The following is a 14,050-nucleotide window of genomic DNA, read 5'->3' on the forward strand; positions in this document are numbered from 1 at the left end:
TTGATTACTAACCTGTAAACCAAAGGATTGACAGTTCTATTCCCAGGCTAGAGCACATCCCTAGGTTGTGAGCCAGGTCCCCAGTAGGGGGTATGCAAGAGGCAACCACAATTGATATTTCTCTCCCTCTCTCATTCCCTCCCTTCACCTCTCTAAAAAGAAAATAAGTAAAATCTTTAAAAAATACTCCCTTTAAAAAAAAAACTCTCAACTGCACAGCCTAGAAATATTTTAAAAAGTAAGAAAAAGTTAGGTATGTCATGAATGCAAAAAGTATGTAAACACTAGTCTATTTTATTATTTACTAACAAAAAATAAGTGTGAATCTATTATATAAAGTTAAAGTTGATCAAAACTTATGCACACAAACAGAGACCATACATGATGCTATTTTCAGTCCAGAGAAATGTGAACAAATGCAAACATGCAGTATTAAATCATAACTGCATAACATTAACTGTAGTACATACTGTTCTATTATAATAATTTTATAGTCACATCCTGTTGCTATTGCAGTGAGCTCAAGTGTTGCAAGCATCCATTTAAAATCTAGCATAATGCTAGTATTTGGGAAAGCAGTTTGTCTCTCCAATAAATTGCATATTGCAGTAAAAAGTGATCTCCTGCAGTACTCGTGTATTTTTCATCATCTTTAGTGCAATACCATAAACCTTGAATAACACCGTGGGGCCCATATGAAGTGCCAGTAGAGATGCTGGAAGTGCTCCCAAGAAACAGAAAAGTCACAGCATTACAACAAAAAAGTCGAATGGCTTGATAGTTATTGTAGATTGAGGTCTGGAGCTTCAGTTGCTCACCACTTGATTATAAATGAATCCAGTGCAAAGACCATTGTAAAAACAGAAAGGGAAATTTGTGAAGCATCACTACCGCAATAGCAGCAGGCAAGAACACCTTGAACTTTTTATGAAATGTCTCTAATCTTGTATTGAAAATGCAGCTGTATTGGGGTGCAGGATTGCTATAGGGAAGGCAAACCTATAGACTCGATAGGACTCAAGAAAAAGTAAAGTCATTATATGACTGCATAAAGCAGAAGAAAGGTGAGGGATCCAAAGCTAGATAATTTAATGTCAGCAAAGGCTGTTTTAATAATTTCAGAAAGAAGCTCGGCTTAAAAAAATGTCAAGATAACCTAAAAAAGAAGCTTCTGCCAACCAAGAATATTCCCTAGACTCATTTAAGAGAATCATTGAAGAAAAGGGTATCTTCCCAAACGGGTTTTTAACACAGACAAAAGTGCCCTATTCTGACAAGAAAAAATGCCACAAAAGACACAAATTAGTAAAGAAGAGAAGTGAGCACTAGTGCACAAGGCAGGAAGGGATTGTTTTGTGTAAATGCAATCAGGTTTATGTTCAGGATTGCCATTGTCTACAAAGTTGCTAACCCCTGAGACGTAGGGGGAAAAGATAAGCACCAGCTGCCAGTCTATCAGTTGTACAACGAGAAGGCTTGGACAAGGAGAGCTCTTCTTCTGGATTGGTTCCATTGATGCTCTGTCCCTGATGTCCAGAAGTACCTTGCCTGTAAGAGATTGCCTTTTAAAGTTATATTGATTTTAGAGAATGAGCCTGGCCACCCAGGACCCCAGGAGTTCAACACCAACAGTGTCAAAGTGTTCTATTGCCTCCAAACACAACATTCATAATTCAGCCTCTACATCAAGGGGGCCATAAGGACCTTTAAAGCTCATTACACATGGTACTCATTGGAAAGTACTGGTGATCCTATGGAAGAGAACGCTGATAGAGAAAGCGTCATGGAAGTCTAGAAGAATTCGATCACTGAAGTTGCCACTGTTGATATAGAAAAAACCATGGGAGCCATCGCTCCAAAAACAAACTTCTGCTGGAGAAAAATCTATGACCCAATGTTGTTTATGACTTCACAGAATTTATGGTAGAGCCAAACAAAGAAGTCAAAGAGGTCATGGATAGAACAAAAACTGTGGGGTGAGGGGTAAAGGGTTTTAAGATGTGGATCTGGAGAAATTCAAGAGGTAACAGACACCACCCCAGACGATTTGACAGAAGACAATTTGATGGAGATGAGTGCTCTTGAACCAGGGCCAGGAGATGAGGAAGAAAACCTTGAAGACACAGAGCCAGCAAACTGACATTAGACAGTTTGCATAAGAGTTCTCATTATTCAAGACTGCTTTTGACTTCCTTTATGACATGAACCCTCCATGGTACAGGCACTAAAACTAAAGCAAACAGTGGAAAAAAATAGAGAAATCATTTTAGAGAAATGAGAAGGCAAAGTCAGACAGAAATTAGCCTGAATTTGTCTAAATGTACACAGAGTGTGCACCTCCTCCCCGCCTCCACCTCTATACACCTGAGACAGCAAGCCAACCCTCCTCTTCCTCTTCCTCCACAGCCTACTCAGTGTGAAGACAATGAGCATGGAGACCTTATGATAATCCACTTCCACTTCATATAAATAATCATCATGCCATATAGTTAATAAATTTATCTGTTGTGCATGTATGAGTCTTCATGTGAAAATATAATAACTGTGCAGCAAGCACTGTATGAGACACCTTTACATCATCCTCATTGACTAAGTAATCCAGGTGCAGAGCACTGTGTATGAGACTTGTACGGAAGTGGATGGCTTATCCTCATATGGGCATAAGATGAGTGATATTTCACATGAAATTAATAATGTGTTATAACTTATAACTGTTTTATAACTTTTTTCTGAAGAATTGTCACCATATGGTATGTCTCACTCTCTCTCTCATAATTGGAAAAATTGTGTATCAGCCTATCATCAGTTAAAAGATGTTTAAAGTATATAACAATGTTTTAATGCTGTATTATTAATATGATGGTAATACTGTATGACATAAGTTTTTATAACTATTCATTAGTGTATAGGCTAGGGTACTGTGAGGAAATCGTACCAATTACATTAGGCTACCATAAAGCAAGAGTTTTGTATCACGTAAGACAATATTTTTAACAGTTTCCTCTTTATTGTTTTTAAAAAGGAACAAAAACGGAACAAACAAAATGATTGTGGTGAACGCCAAGCTGATGTGGCTGACAAGGGCTGTCTCCCGGGTTGTTTCAGGGAACATCAGGTGCACTGGTGAGGAGGGTGGGCTCCTGCCTCAGCAGAGATGGTACTAGGGTGCACATTATAGGAGTTGCAGACCAGGTGAGCCAGTGCAGCTGGCCCTGGCTCCAGAAAAGGCCCTCCAAGTTGGTGCTGCCCTTGCTACAGTTGCCACTGCCCATGCCACAGCTGGGGTGGAGGGTGCCCATTTTGCATATTGGGAGTTACAGCTGCTACTCTAGCACAGGCTGGTCCAAAAGATACATGGTGTCATTATTCTCCAGCATAAGCTCTGCTGGGCCCTCAGTCTGACCTGGCATTAGATCAGCTCATTTTCTGAATTTACCTTGCCAGGCAGAACCCTGGAGCTTCTCTTTTCTGGGCCAGGAGCCTGGCATTCTCAGCATTTGGGGACTCTTTCCCCAAAGAGAAAGGCCTTATCTACATTCTGTCTTCCTTCCCATCATCTTCATCCTCCTCCTAGTTCTCTTGGTCATCTTCTTCCTCTTATTCCTCTTCTATCCGGTCTTCCAAAACCTCTTTCCCCTTTTCGTCTTTCTTGACATCATTAAGGCTCCCCTTCTCCTCCTGCTGCTGGGCTTCTCCTTCAGGCCTGAAGCTGGAACCAGCTGGTTTGAGACTGCAGTGCAGCCTGTCCAGTGTGTATGCAGACTTCTCGCTGGGGAAGGTCTCTGAGCCCTCCTGCCCAGACTGATTTTTCCGATTCTGGATAAAAACGGAACATATGTGTGTCAATTTCTCCTGCTCCTCAGCTGGCAGGACTTGCCCCATGGCTTGGAAGATAAGCTGAAGAAAATGGAGGCTGGCTCCTCAATGTGAGCCCACGTGGGACTCGACCACCAAGGGCCAGTCAAGAGAGGCAGAGCCACTGAAGAGCCTCTAGCTCTTCCTTGCTTTTCTTCACTAGACTGCAGAAAATCAGTCATCCTGTCCAGTCTTGGTGTTGGCCATGGTCAGTTCAACAGTGCATCTGAGGATCTAGTTGGGCCAGATCCCACCATTCCCCACGGCTGACAACTTGGGAAACATCCTTTCTAGCAGGGCCTGTGTCAAGGCCTGGGAGTACAGGCCCCTGAGCAGGGGCTGCCAGAATTGAGAAAATGGCTTTGGCACCAGAATATCATTAAAGTCCATGTTTTCTCTGCAAAGCTGCTAATTGCTCAAATGTGGGGATGAGAAAGCCATCAACCAGAAAAGTGTCCAGTGTAGCTTCCCTGTTCTCCCATGTTATGCCCTTGAGCTCTGCCAATGTGCAGTCTACAGGTGGGGATAGATGATTCCATGCTTTAATGGCCTGAGGTAAATGCCTAAATGTCTCCAGCACCTTACACTGCTCCCTTTCGGATGATACCAGTAGTCCTTGGGCTCTTTCCTATAGCTCTATATGTCTCTGAGCTCTTTCCCAATGCGCATTAATGTCTGTGTCACCCCAGCTATTTCCACCCCGGCCCTGCCACCCAGCTCCACACTTTCCCCCTCGTTTCAGACTTTGGTTTCCATTCTGTGGTGCCATCAACAATATTCTTTAGATCCTCTTGGTTTTCTTCATCTGCCTCTACCTTCTCCTCCTCCAACTCCCAGGTCTCTCTTAGGCTGTTCTCCTGTTGATGGCACCAGTAGGTCTTCTGGAGTCAACGCAGGAAAAAAGCAACCTCTGTGACAGTCTTTTATATGGGGCATTTTCTTGTGGGTCATCTCATGGCGAGTTAAACAATCCAATCTGGAGTGTTCACCTCCTAAGGCAGCAACTTAAGGGGTACCCTGACAGAGAGTCTTCCTTTCCAAGATAAGCCACAAACCTGACCAATCCTGACCAAACCTGACCACGCCACAGAGCAGTCTGAGTTCATCCCAAGCCACCGGTTATCCAAGAGCTTGATGCAATCCAGGAGCTTAGAGAGTACTAGCAAAAGCCACTGCCAGGGGTTCTTTGCTTCACCTGCTCCTCCACGCTGTGAGGTCATTCAGCACTTCCCACCTCAATCTATGGCCACACAAAACAGATACACTGTCCCCTGATCCCATTTAGATAGGCAACTACGATGCGTTAAGCCCACAGGGGTAACAGCTTTTTCCCCTTTGTCATACGTCCCACCCTGCACAGGCCACACACAATCCATCCCCTGAGAACCCAGACCTGACCCAGAGCTGGATTCCTACCATACACTTGGCTAAACACCAAGCCTTGTGTTGAGGCACTCAGCAGAGACTTCGGTTCAACGTGCTAGCCCCACTCCAAACAGCCACCGCACCAGAAGCCAATAGGGGAGAGGGATCCTGGAGCAAGCCCGCCTCCCAGCGTTAGCCTAACAAATCAGAAGCTGAGGTCTGAGGATTTACAGATTTACCAACTGAGGATACCGGCCTGTCAGCTGGCACTGTTTTCTCAAAGCAACTGCGCCAGCTACAAGCACGTCTCCTCAGGTAAGTCTCTGGTTGCAAACGTGTCTGTGTCCCAGATCCGGAGAGACATGTCCGGAGTACAAGAGGAAATTTGTGTCTGTGCCCCTTGGCGTGAAAAGGAGGGATTGTGGTTATTCTACGTAATCGAAATTCACTTATGTTTTCCTTGCCACGAATTAGCACCTGACCCAGTAAAATTATATGGACACTGGAGCAAGACTACAAAGCAAATATCTAATATCTAAATATCTAAAGTTGGGTTGAAAAGTATGCTGGGTTTTTATATCTGAACAATGAAGGGCTCAGAATGGGTGACCTCTAGGATTTCTTCCATGGCTGAAAATTGCAGGAATTTACTCTGCCAGCATTCCACAGCTAGGCTGGTTTCACCATCCGCAAAGGTACAGTAGTTTTTCTAAACAGTTCCTTGGGATTCTGCTGCTCTGGGGGAAAGCAATTTTATGAACACCTTCTGATTTTACAGGTTGGCTAAAATGTGTTCAGGACTCCGTCCTAACCTCGCAGAAGTTACTGTGCAATCTAATACTGGAGAGAGAAGTGTTGCTGAGAATCTGAACACCACTGCTGTGTGTAGGCTTTTTTTTTTTTCCAGCTTTGCAGCAACAAATTCCAGTTTATTCTCCACATGTGATTCTTTCTCCAGCCAGCTTCTCCTAAGATACAGTCTGCCCTGGTTCTTGAATGGTAGTTGCTCTGTCCTGAGTAGTCACCCCAACCAGTTTCATCTGCAGGGTCTCACAGCTTTGGAAGTCAGAAGTCCAAAATCAGCATTATTTCGTTGAGATCAAGGTGTCCGCAGATCTATAGTCCCTCTAGCTGCTCTTGGGGATAATCTATTCCTTGTCTTTTCCAGCTTCTGGTAGCTATTGGCTTTCCTTGGACTGAGCTGGGATATCATTTTCTCAGGGCAACCTCCCCTCTGAAATCATGAGAACTAAGTGTGTCTCCCGTTATCTGTCTCTTTAGCACAATATGCCTCTTTTTCCACAATCCTGATAGTCATTCATTTAGTTTAGTACCTGTTTCCTGCAATTTACCCCAAACCCTGAGTTCAGGGAGTGGTAAATGTTATCTGTGAATTTTCAACTGTGCTGGGGATCAACACCGCTAACCCCACATTATTCAAGTCAGTCATGCATCTCCAACCACATGACTATGTGTGCAGCCAAAATTGAAGAGTTTCTATTCCAAAACAAAAATGAGAGAATGAACATCAGTAGACAAATAGTGGTGTGTGCCACAAAAATGAGACTGAAGATGTAATATTTGGATCCATATGCTTTTGGATAATATATAAACTCGGAATACTAAGACAATTTAAAAATGTGTGTAAAGAAAAAAAAGTCTGAGTTCCAGGTCACTCCAATACTCATGGACCATGAAAATGAGGCAGTAAAAAGTCAGGCAGAAGCTAGTGAGGAAAAAGGAAAATAAGGAGAGATGTATACTCAACACAAATGCCTTCACTTTTTGTCTAGTTGTGTACAAACCCCGTGCTGTCCATATTGTAGTAGCTTCATGGTAGGTTTTGTTACCTGGTACAGCAAGACTTCCTACCATGTATATTTGTTTAAGACCGCCTTAGCTATCTCTGGCCTTTGAATTTCAATATGCAAAACATTCTTTCATAGTTTGAGACTTACCTGGCCCTATACTTTAAGTGGTTAGAACTAACCACATTCTCTCCCCCACACCAACAAATGTCCCTACAGTTTTAGTCATCCAGTCCTGTTCCCAGCATCCCTGAACAAGATCCTTTGTTCCTAAAGCTCGACATTAGCCTCTTGTGAGGATGCTCTGGCTTCCTCTTTCTTTTTACACCAGTTTGGGTTTGAATGTCAGCCAGCAAAGTGATCCCTTTAGAGAATCAAAGACACCAATTATCAGATCAACTGCAGATGTCGTATTTCTTTATAACTACTTTGTAACCTTATATCTGCTAAATAAAAAGGAAGGTCAGCCAAAACATTGAGTTATAACACAGTTACCCATAGTAAAAAACTGGAACTGAACAGAGATTATTAATAATAAGCCTCAAAAGACATAATTAATTGCTTAATCTAATGGCCCCCATTAATTATCAGACCAAAAGCTCAGCTGAAATTACAACCTGACTTGGAATCTCAGTAGACAACTTTGTTTTATCTTACTTTAAGACTTCTAAAATACTGCCTTGAGCATTTCTTGATTAGAATATGGGCAAAATAAAAAAAAAATCAGGTAAAAATCAGTTTCTTAAATGTAGCACAGGAACATGCTATCTTTCAAACAACTATGTGAAGAAATTGTTTTAACCTTTTATTTTAGGAATATTTTTTATTCATAGGCAGTTGTAAGAAACACCTGTAGGGCTCCTGTGTACCTTCACTCAGTTTTCGACAATGGTAGTAGCATCTTGCCAAGCTCTAATACAAAGTCACAACAAGAATATTGTTATCAAATAATCAAGATTCTAACACCACTAGGACCTCTGGTATTGTCTGTTTATAGTCACGCTTATCTACCTTCCATACTCACCCACCTGGGGCCAGAAACCCTAGAAGTCATTAATATGGTCCACATTTCTGTATTTTTTCACTTTAAGAATATCATATGAGTGAAATCATACTGTGTGTAACTGCGTATATATGTATATACATTCACTGTATAACCTTCAGATCGACTTTTTTCCCACACAGCATAATTACCTCCAGATTTATCCAAGCTATTGCATATAAGGACAGTTCATTACATTTTATTGCTGCCAGAGTGGCTGTATCATTTTATGTTCTCACCAGCAAGGTACTCATGATCCAGTTTCTCTGGCTTTTCACCATATTTGATGTTGCCATTATTTTAAAGCCATTTTGGGGGGTGTATAGTGATATATCACTGTGGTTTTAATTTACTTTTCCCTAATGATTAATGATGCTAAACATCTTTCCCTGCGCTTACTTGCCATCAGCTTGTCCTTTTTAGTGAAATGTGTGTTCTTGCCTTTTTTCCATTTTCTAATTAGATTGGTTTTATTTGTCTGACTGTTGAGTTTTGAAAGTTCTTTACATACCCTAGATACAAGTCCTTTGCTGAATATGTGGTTTGCAAACATTGTCATCCCATCTGTAGCCTATCATGCGATCCTCTTCACAGGGTCTTTCACAAAGCAAACGCTTTTGATTTTGATGAGATCTGTAATGTCTTTTTAACTGAGGAGCATGACAAGAGTCTATTCCCTGGAGCTTCTCTGCAGTATTTGTGTCTGCGAGGTTCTATATGAGGGTCACAAGTATTCTTCCGTTGGTGTCATATTTGGTAAACCAATCATCCAAGCTGAAGGGTGTGTAGTGGTTATTGTGGTTTATCCTTGAGAAGAGTCATCTGCATCTGTTGATTATAGATTTCAGTGCATAGAATTAACTTTTCACAGTGTTTACGGGCCATCTCAGTCTATAAAAGAGCCACATCATGAATAGGAGATGAGATTTCCACACGTATGAGGCATTCCGTGATCAGCTTTTTCACTGTGTAGAGTCATGACCTAAGAAATGCAGTCGAGTCTGACAACATGGAGTTTATTTGTAGGGTTATGGCAGAAAAGTAAGAAAGCACTTCTTAAACTTCTAAGAAATTACTTTTCATGTATGCTGATAATTCCCCACTATGTATGAAAATAGACGGTCAGAGTCTAGGTGCCTAGCTTTGCTAAAGACTGCTGACCAGGCCTGGCAACTCAGTTTGTGGGGCCCGGTCAAATGAAAACGAGGGCTCCATGTTCCAAGTTGTTAAAAAAGTTAGGGTGGTGACAGAACCATAAAACTAAGCGTAGAAACCTTATCAGCAGGAGCGCTTCTGCTACTGCACAGACTGCGTTCTCAGGAAGCTGGTCGTAACACTACTCATAGACTCTCTACCGTAAAATGAACATTGGAGATTAGTGAGAAGGTGGTATTGGAGCTGGCACTATAGGGAAGTAAAGAAGAGCACACCTATTAACATCCCTTAATTCTTGTCCGAAGGGATAGCCTTACCTATGTGTTCGTTTGATAAGGAACATTGGTAGGGATAGCACAGGGGGAAACAAGTCCTTTCTGGAGGCATAAACGTATGATGGGTCACAGTTTGTTTCAGTTTCTGTTTTTTTGTTTTTTGTTTTTCATAGAGTATGGGGTTAATAATCACAAAGGAATAGCCAGCTCCATTAAGACTTTCAAGGATTCATGGATGAATCCCACATCTGGGTGGTCTTTGTCTCAGAGACTATGTGGGATACACTGAAGGTCTCTACCAACAGGGAAGTATAAGGAAGTGAGTAATCAGTCTGTGCCATCAGAGGAGTGGGGTTCTTCTTCTTTTTCTGAGATTTCCAGAAACCATTTTGGTCACATTTGAAAGCACATTTGAAAAGCACATTTGTTAGGCATACAAATCTTGTCCCACCAGATGAATGGGGTCAGGAAGGCATTCTGACTATTTGAGTGGGTTAAGGAAACAGAAAAAGAATGAGATAAAGACAGGGTTTAAGAGTGATTGAAATTGCTTCCACTAAAACAGTATGATTACACCAAGGAAAAGGTGGCAGAATGATGGTAGGACTAATGACTGAATTATTGCTCATTTGTCCACTAAGAAAATGATCCTTTGTCCCTGTAACTGTACAGATAGTTTCTCTTCAGAGCATAGTTGTAGTTGTGGACGGAAGGAAATACTCCTCTGCACACTCCTCATTTAGGAAAAGGGTATCGTTCTGCTTCCTTTTCCATGTTATTGAACCAATGCTGGGCAAGTACTGGGGCGGGCAAAAATCCCTAAGATGGTTTTTTTCTGTATCATGGTTCTAGTAGCGCTTAGTTGTTTTTAACTTCATTCAAAACCATTTTGTTAGCTCATACTGTGACAGCTGTCACATCAAGGTGCATCTAAAAAAAACATCAAAATTGGTGAATTTTTGTGTAGCCATTTTAATATTGAAGATAGAAGAAAATATACAACATTTTCAGTAGACTATGCTTTATTATTTCAAGACAGGTAAAAATGCAACTGAAACACACACAAAAAGATTTGTGCCTTGTATGGAGAAGGTGCTGTGACTGGTTGAGCATGTCAAAAGTAGTTTGCAAAGTTTCCTGCTGCAAATTTCTCACTGGGTGATGCTCCACAGTCGGGTAGACCAGTTGAAGTTGATAGTGATAAAATTGAGACATTAATTGAGAACAATCGATGTTATGCCATGAATACAGGAGATAGCCAACATATTTAAAATGTACAAATCAATGAAGTTGTTGGCGAAAATGAAAAATGTGTTTTTTATTTTATGGGAAAAACTAAATGGACTTTTAGGCCCACCCATACTTTTCCAAGGTCACTTTCCTCACAATACTGTCAAGTGCACTTATCTATTTCCCATTAGCATAGAGATGAAATTTATTTCATTAGTCATCTAATCGTTTAATTGGAAGGACTATTAGTTTTGCCTGGAGTTTTTTCTTTCTTTGATCAATTCCATCCTCAAATATTTTGGCTAACTCTTGTAACTCACTTGAAGAAGAAGCAGAAGGCCAGGCAATGTTCTGTCTTATTTTAATGATGCCAGAAGGTAAAGAGGGCAGTGGGGATGTCTTTTCCTTTTTCAGTCTTGACTAGTTCTTACACATTTGAGACTGACCAGATGGTCCCTAAAATCAGGAACATGTTCTGTTTTTCTTTGTTTATAAAATTAGATTTGGGAACAATTGATATTAGCAGTTTAGACTTTGGGGAATCACAGTAGGTGATCCTCTCCTCCTATTTTAATCCATATATGTATAGAATTAGTTGATTCCTATATATATATACATATATATACACACACATACATACGCATATTAGTTAATGCTAGATCAGGGTAGACTAAATCTTCTCTGAGTCTGTTTAGTTGGTTTTGTCTGTCCAAGTTGAAACCCTAAAGCTGATGTTACCTGTGCCTTTGAGACCTGAGTGGTTAAAACAGAAATGAGCAACTGCAGCCATCCTGGAAACGCACAACCTCAAGCTTGCAAAGCTCTCAAGTCCTGCTGAGAACACAACGGCTGAAGCTCAAAAGATGACCATGAGCTGGGAGACATGGGGCAACCCTTTTAAACAGCAAATGGTGTTATTCTTTTCAATTTTGACTTGAACATTGCTAATTTAGTTGAAAGAGACAGCCAATGAAAACAAGTTAACATTAAATTGGGTATTGAATTTGATGTTTACGACGTTAGCTATCATAGTAAAAGTTAATGTTTCACTAAAATAATCTATTATATATATATTTCAAAATTAAGGTATTAATAGTGATAGCAATAATGATAATTTATAGAAGAGAGTAAGCATTGAGAGTCTTTCAGGTAAACATCACTCTAAGGTTTGTTGGACAAGCATGGGCCCATTAGATAGATAACAACACTGGTAATATATCACACAAAATCATCCTGCAACACCTCTCAGAAAACTAAGTCAGCGTCATATTTATTAACACTAACAGTATATATGTTTCCTGCAAGAAAAGTTGGACAAGTGCTTTATGGAAAAGATAAAGAACATTAGTAGTAAACTGAAGAAGACTAACTAGATGTTCAGCTATAGGAAAGCATACTGTTATACACATCAGTTATCTTTACATAAATCTGCAGATTCAACATAATTACATACCAAAAGAAGAAATGATTTTTCATAGGATCTAATAATATGATTTACTGGTATAACTGAATATGAAAATTCAAAAGGCCAGGGATGACTCTGACACCCCAAAGAAGAACCCTGACAGATGAGGACTTCCCTGCCAAACATGATGACATGTTATTCATCATTATTAATCGACTATAATAACCGAGGCAGTAGAAGAGCTAAACGGGCCAATGTAAACAAGACAAAGCACACCCATGGGAGCGGAGGATGGTATTATTTGCAGATCTGATCATGGTCTCAGAAAAATTGATTATCCATAAAAACAGCGGGATCAGTTCCAGTTCCATCCTTGCTTTAAATGTATAAAGCAAGACTGCAAACCTTTAATCTGAGAATATAAAAAATATTACAGGAGTCTGTTATGGCCAGAGTAATGATGGAAAGTGATTCTTCTCTATAATAGAATAGAATAGTAGATACTCTGACCTAAATGTAAACATCCCAGATTTGGCTTTTAATACTCCTAAATTTTAGAAATAGTGTAAATGAGGAGCATAGGCATGGCAAACTCAATGGCTTCTGAGCTTCACACGAAAAAAAGAAACAAACAAACAAACAAACAAAAAACAATGTTCCCGTAGAACCCTGACACCCCTGACCCAAGTATACCTTTATTTTCAAAAGTCCACCAAGTGCCCATTTGTTAAACTACACAAATAAAGATGAGGATTTCCTGATAGAGGAATGCGTAACTAAGCGTTTTAATCTGGTCCAACAAATGTTTCTGAAGAGGCTCTAAGAGAAGGGGTTAATCACACCAGGTTCCGTGTATTTCAAAGGAGAGGGATATCACGGAGGAAAACAATAGTGCCCCACCACTGCTTTGGGGGCACTTTGAATTCTGGTCCTTTCACCTTATCTTCAGGATCATATTCACTTTTCAGACTCAAAATAGCTGCTGCCTGCATTCTGTCCAGGTTTTATAGTTGCATTTAGCAGAAGAGTGAGAGTGGAATTTTCATGTTCTGTCTTACCTGGAACAAGAGCTCTTTTTGTATTTTTACAGCTTTGATCATTGGAATTTTGTTCCATTGTTTTCTAGAGCACAGAAAAAACAATTTTTTTTTCCTTATTGAACATATATCAGGAAACTTGGTTAACTGCCTTTTTTCTGCTAATACTTATAAAACTGAGTTTTCTCTGTATATAGTCATACATATACAACATGGTAGTTTGGTTTCACCCTTTAAAATTTTTATACCCCGCCCTTTTTGTTATAGTGTATTATGAGGGACTTCACAATAATGTTGAAGCCTTGATACCAGCTGTTACTGTCTCATAACTGATTTGGAAATGAATGACTGTAATATTTTATTATTATGTGTAATATTGCTATACTCTTTTCTATTTCTAATTTGCTAAAGGTTTTTTGTATCATAAATGAGTTTTGCATTTTATCAAATGACTTTTAACATTCTTTGAGACTACTTTGCTTTTCTAAACTCAATTAACATTATAACATGGTGATTCAATAATTCGTTTCTATGCCAAATTAACTCAGAATCCTGGAATAGAAATACTTTGTCATGACTTTTTAATATTTGTATACATATCACTTGGATTTATACAATACTTTATTTAGCATATTATAAAATCTGGGTTCATGAGGAGACTAGCCTAGTTAAATATTATTTTATAGTACTGAACTAATTTTTATATAACACTTATATAAAAATTATAGGTATTATATAAAACTCTTAAAATCTTATAATCTTATAAGATTTTATATCTTACAAGATATAAAATCTTATGGTACAATATAAAATGATATATAAGATGGATCATTTTATAATCTTATAAAAGTGATCTTATATATATAAGATCTTTTTTC

At 39.7% G+C, this 14,050-nt stretch overlaps 1 pseudogene; it reads right to left on the minus strand.

Annotated features, from left to right (window-relative positions):
• Positions 1-3,101: 3,101 nt before the first annotated feature.
• LOC119000345 (ribosomal biogenesis protein LAS1L-like) overlaps positions 3,102-14,050 on the minus strand; it is a 176,707-nt pseudogene continuing 165,758 nt past the window's right edge.

Source organism: Sturnira hondurensis, unplaced genomic scaffold, assembly GCF_014824575.4.
Source record: "Sturnira hondurensis isolate 20B ecotype Veracruz unplaced genomic scaffold, ASM1482457v3 Scaffold0015596, whole genome shotgun sequence".
Lineage (NCBI taxonomy): Eukaryota > Metazoa > Chordata > Mammalia > Chiroptera > Phyllostomidae > Sturnira > Sturnira hondurensis.